Here is a 6,488-nt window from a genome sequence, read left to right as displayed (position 1 = left end):
TATGAATATAAACATGTATACAGTAGCAGAGCCAATACCATTATCATATCAATCATTTTTAATACCCCCAAAAGTTCCCTCATACTCCTTTATACTCATCTCTTCCCTTACCTTCAGCCCTTGGCCAAACACTGGTCCTTCCCCAAATTTCATATAAATGAAACCATACAGTATGTATGTAGTCTTTTGTGTATGGCTTTTTTCTCCTAGCATAATGGTTTTGAGATTGATCTATGTTATAGTGTGTATCAATAGTTTGTTCTTTTTCACTGCTGAGTGGTATTCCACTGTGGATATACAATTTCTTTATCCGTTCACCAAGTGATAGGCTTTGGGTCATTTAAAGTATTGAGATTTAAGGAATAAGACTGAACACTTGAGTACAAGTGTTTGTATATCTGTATTAATTTATTTTTACAAGAAGTATCCATGCATTGCTTTCATAATTTAAAAAGTAATCTTTGAATTTGATTAATGAGTCAACCACTGTTTGACATAAGTTCTTCCACATTTTTCTCCATGAAATACTAACATGTCTACATAAATGTTAATGGGATTTTATACTGCTAAGCAACCCCTTTTTTGTTTAACAAAATACTATGGGCATTTAAAAATATCAGTACTTGGGGTGCCTGGGTGGTCAGTCAGTTGAGAATCTGACTCTTGATTTTGGCTCAGGTCATGATCCCAGAGTTGTGGGATCAAACCACATGTCAGGCTCTGTGCTGAGCATGGAGCCTGCTTAAGATTCTCTCTCTCTCCCCTGCCCCTATCCCAGCTCACAATCTCTCTCTGAAAGAAAGAAAAAACGACAAAAGAAAAAGAAACAAAACAGTAATTATAGACTTAACTCATTCTTTTTAATAGCAGCATTCCATTGTAGGTACATAAAATAACTTAACTGATCTAGAAGATTATAAAACATGCATACTCTTGGATCTTCGAGGAATTTATGGTAATGAAAGTTTCCCTCAAATTTGTTGTCTTCAAACAATGTTTATTACATCATTGTTTGTAATGGAGGAAACTGGAAATATCAATTTTTAAAAAAAAATATTTAGGGGTGCCTGTCGGTTAAGCATCCGACTTCGGCTCAGATCATGATCTCTCGCTTCTCTGGGTTCGAGCCCTGCGTCGGGCTCTGTGCTGACAGCTCAGAGCCTGGAGCCTGCTTCAGATTCTGTGTCTCCCTCTCTCTCTGCCCCTCTCCCACTCATGCTCTGTTTCTGTCTTAAATTTAAACAAAATTTTTAAGAATAAAAAAAAATATTTAAATCGCCCTCTGTTTCTTTCTCTTGCTGATCACTTGTCCAGATACTCCAATTTTGCTTTTTCTAACAGTGCTATCGTAGGAGGTTCTGTAGATGCTTATTTCAAACAGTACATTCTGCCGGGTGGGGTTGAATAAGAAAAATCTGCAGGGTTTGAAAAAGAGGAAGATATTTTGTATTCTTGAAGGTCTGCTGAGGAAAGCTCCATTTGGTAGAACTACCCTTCAGAAGCTGTCATTTCTCATAATGACCCTGAGCAGTCAAAAGCAAAAACTTTAGTGGATAATAAGGTAAAGCCATTTTATCTACAATGGATTTATTCTGCCCTTTTTTAAAATTTCCAGATAATTCCAGAAATAACAATGTTAAGTAAGGTGAAATTAAATGTAATTAAATACACAATATTTAAAGAGCACCAGAGAAATGCAAAGAGAAAGCAATTGGTTTTTGCACTCAGACTTTTAAACTCTTTAAGCAATTTAACAGAAATGTTTATTAATTTCTGGTGTGAAGCAAAATACTATTTAATTTGTAATAACTGAAAGTCTATATAATTACCTGAGAGATCCACACATATTCCTAGAATTTAACTTAAGCAGAATTAAAGACTATATCTCCTTTGAAAAGAACCTTACTTTGCACTGGAAATACATGTAATGAGTTGGTTAGCAGTTGAGTAACTTAAAATTACATTTTGGAAGCTTGTTAGATTAAGTAGACTTATGTCTGTTTTGCATTTTATATAGAATTCCGTAAAACAATGTTCACCTGATTCTAAGGTTCCTCCCATGTTGACTCTCTGAATTTCTCAAGACAAATGAAAATGGGTTCTCTTCCTCATACCTTCTTCCACATCTTTTTTTTTTTTTACATTTTTTAATGTTTATTTATTTTTGAGAGAAAGATAGACAAAGTGCAACTGGGGAGGGGCAGAGAGAGAGGAAGACACAGAATTTGAAGCAGGTTCCAGGCTCTGAGCTGTACAACGTGGGGCTCAAACTCATGAACCAGGAGATCATGACCTGAGCCAAATCAGACACTTAACCGACTGAGCCACCCAGATGCCCCACTTCTTAATCCATGTTTTTGGTTTAATTAAGCAAAACAGATGGAAAGAATTCTGATGTCCTTCTCTAGCATCTAAAACCTAAAACAAACAAAAAAAAAACCCAAAAAACAAATGAAGATGTCAGAGTAGAATTTTCAGATTTCCATTTAAAATATGCTATACAGGGGCGCCTGGGTGGCTCAGTCGGTTAAGCAGCCGACTTCGGCTCAGGTCATGATCTCGCGGTCCGTGAGTTCAAGCCCCGCGTCAGGCTCTGTGCTGACAGCTCAGAGCCTGGAGCCTGTTTCAGATTCTGTGTCTCCCTCTCTCTGACCCTCCCCCGTTCATGCTCTGTCTCTCTCTGTCTCAAAAATAAATAAACGTTAAAAAAAATTTTTTTTTAAAAAAAGCTATACATTGGGGCGCCTGGGTGGCGCAGTCGGTTAAGCGTCCGACTTCAGCCAGGTCGCGGTCTCGCGGTCCGTGAGTTCGAGCCCCGCGTCAGGCTCTGGGCTGATGGCTCGGAGCCTGGAGCCTGTTTCTGATTCTGTGTCTCCCTCTCTCTCTGCCCCTCCCCCGTTCATGCTCTGTCTCTGTCTGTCCCAAAAATAAATAAAAAAACGTTGAAAAAAAAAAATTTAAAAAAAATAAAAAAAAAAAAAATAAATAAAAAAAGCTATACATCAAGAAGCTAATAGAGGTAACACAACAGGATGTCAATGGCCTACTGAAATGTCTCTATTGTAAAGATAAGGATAATCAGGATCAGAGAGGTTAAGTAATGTGCCAAAGGCCTCACAGCTAATAAGCAGTAGAATTACATATAAGAGGGGCACCTGGGTGGCTCAGTCAGTTAGACGTCGGACTTCGGCTCAGGTCATGGTCTCCCAGTTTGTGTTTGAGCCCCACGTTCGTCCTGTGCTGACAGCTTGGAGCCTGGAGCCTACTTCAGATTCCTTGTCTCCCTCTCTCTCTGCCCCTTCCCCTCTCATACTCTGTCTCTCTCCCAAAAATAAACATAAATTTTTTTTTTTTTTAGAATTGCAGATAAGAACCCATTTCTTCTGATGTCAATACCCTTTTTTCTTTCCTTCCTTTCCTTTCCTTTCCTCTCCCCTCCCCTCCCCTCCCCTCCCCTCCCCTCCCCTCCCTTCCCCTCCTCTCCTCTCCTTTCCTTTCCTTTCCTGGAATGAGTGCACGACCAGGGGAGAGGGGGCAGAGGGAGACAGAGAGACTCTTAAGCAGGCTCCACACTCAGTGCAGAGCCCAACTTGGGACTTGATCTTATGACCCTGGGATCATGACCTGAGCTGAAACCAAGAGTCAGACTAGGCCACCCAGAAGGCCCTGATGTCAACACTCTCTCTCTTTTTTGAAAAAAATGTTTATTTAGAGAGAGAGAGAGAGAGAGAACAAGTGCCGGAGGGACAGAGAGAAAGAGGGAGAGACACAGAATCTGAAGCAGGCTCTAGGCTCCAAGCTGTCAGCACAGAGCCCGATGCAGGGCTCAAACCCACCAATTGTGAAATAATGACCTGAGCCGATGTCAGACGCTCAACCGACTGAGCCACCCAGGTGCCCCACAACACTCTTAACCACTATTCTCACTGCCTTCTTTTTGAAAATGAGAAAATTGAGCCCCAAAGGGAGAAACTGCTATTGTTTATTAATCATTTACCATGTAGCAAGTCCTATACTTCATTTAATTTAACAACTATGAGGAAGGTGTTATGAGGTTGCCCCAACTCTAAAGTGTGTATTAAAAAACAACATACTACATTATATATGTTTTCCTCACCTCTGATTTTTTTTAAGATTTTATTTTTCAAAGTAATCTTTACACCCAACTTGGAGCTTGAACTCACCACCCTGAGATCAAGAGTCACACATTCTATGACTGAGTCAGCCAGGTGCCCTGATTTATGTGTATGTATACATATGTATACATATGTGTACATATATATATTCATTCCAGTTCTTTAGGTTTAATAATGTAATTACTTTTGCTGATTGTTGTTTATATTCCATTAGAATGCCAGTTTCTTGGGGCACATGGGTGGCTCAGTTGGTTGAGTGTCCGACTTTGGCTCAGGTCATGATCTCACAGTTCATGATCTCACAGTTCATGAGTTCAAGCCCCCCATTGGGCTCACTGCTGTCAGCACAGAGCCTGCTTCGGATCCTCTGTCCTCCTCTCTCTGCCACTCCCCCACTTGCTTGCACATGCTCTCTCTCAAAAATGAACATTAAAAAAAATGCAAGCTTCTTAAAGAAACCATATCCTTTGAAATTTTCAAAGCACTTGAGACTATGTATTATATAAATAGTGCTAATATATTTATTTAATAGCACTCATATATGCCAAACATCATGCTTAATATATGTTATCCCATTATTCTTTTTTTTAATGTTCTATTTATTTTTGAGAGAGACAGAATGAGCAGGGGAGAAGCGGGGTGGGGGGAAGGGGGGAGCTAGGATCTGAAGTGGCCTCCGCGCTGACAGCAGTGAGCCCAATGTGGGGCTTGAACCCACCAACCACAAGATCATGACCCAAGCAGAAGTCGGACACTCAACCGAGCCACCCAGGTGCCCCTCCCGATATTCAACAGTTTAATCCATGTCATTCACTCTGTTCTCTGCAAGAATGACTCAGCTCTGTTTTTAGTCCACTTGTTAGTAGCACAATAGTATAATTTTCTTTTCACCTCATTTCCTCCCAACCTATGTAAACTCCATTTTGATATCATTTCTGACTGTAATTCATCACTGATCTTGCTTAAAGCTCACATTCTCTGAACACTGTTATTTATCTGCACCAGTGGAAGAGTATCGAGTATCTGTACTTCTACAAAGAATCTTGCCCACCCACTTTCTCTTCCAAAGGGGAGTGGCATGTGAACTCCCAGAGTCTTTGGATAGTTTGGCCAAACCTGTTACCTCTCAGCATCTCAAAGCTTCTGCCATGTAGTTAAGAACTTTCCTTAATTTCAGTGCCTTTTATTCAGTCTTCTTTTAAAAAAGTTTTATTGATTCTATTTGTTTTTGTGGGAAGGCTTGTATATCTGGGTCTATGCCCTCATCTTTCCTAGGAGCCAGAGTTTTGTTTGTTTTTTAACAATTTTGGTAAAGCTTATTAAAGTCAACACTTACCTACTTCCCCAATTTAAAATACTTATGCTTTATCTGTTTCATAATGGTGGCATAAATTTTATACATATCTTAAAAGTTTCTTACAGGCTTTAAAAATAAGGAATGAACTACTTGATTAGTTTCCTTCCAAGTATTTACAGTAGTCACATTCCTGACTTCCAGAAGAACTGGTACTCTGGTTTTCTGTATGCTTTAAGCAGAGTGATTTTATAGTAGGTACATAGCCTGAGGCCACGAATTCTACTTAAATTTGTATTTACTATTTAACATATAAAAATTTCACAGTTAGCTTAAAACTATATGTCTGACAACTATGTACCATAGCAACATTAAGAAGTACGTTATTTCACAAAACCTTCCTCTTCTTGCCCAAGTCTCTGTCTCTCCTGACTATATAAATATTTCAAATATCTCATAATTACTGACGTATCTTTCATGCTACAAAGCATAGAAATGAGTGAATTTCCTTGCAAAATTTTTTTCCTCCAAATATTAGATTTACTGACTCACGTAATCCTGTCTTTGTGGTTTATGATGGTTGAGAGTCTTGGTGAAATAATCACCTAACGGTCAATTCATATATCTATCTGGTTATCAAATTTTAACATCCACCAGAATTCTTTGGAGGGCTGTTAAAATCAGATTGCTGAGACTCTTGCTTCTAGTCAAAAGCAAGTAACAAGGACCAGATCTACCCTCTCACCTAAAATAATAATTTTTTTAAAGGTAGCAAAATATACAAAACAATGGTTTTCAAGACACTAGATGCCAGGCAGTGAAGGATAGTGATTCTTGAGAGACCGAAAACAAATGCTATGAGCCCTGAACCTGAGACTGCCCCAGTTTACTATCTTGAGGGTATTTTTAGGCCACAGTATAGAAAGGAGAATAGAGGGTAACCTGGTGAACTCTGAGCTGTAAGTCTGGGGAAACCAAACTTTAGGATGGAATTCCAGAGAGAAAGGAGAAGCACAGAAGGGAAAAAACAAAACAAAACAAAACAAAAAACCCTTATA

The sequence above is a fragment of the Neofelis nebulosa genome, chromosome 4 (genome assembly GCF_028018385.1).
Source record: "Neofelis nebulosa isolate mNeoNeb1 chromosome 4, mNeoNeb1.pri, whole genome shotgun sequence".
In the NCBI taxonomy this organism is placed as follows: Eukaryota; Metazoa; Chordata; class Mammalia; order Carnivora; family Felidae; genus Neofelis; species Neofelis nebulosa.
Note: the sequence above shows the minus strand (reverse complement) of the source record.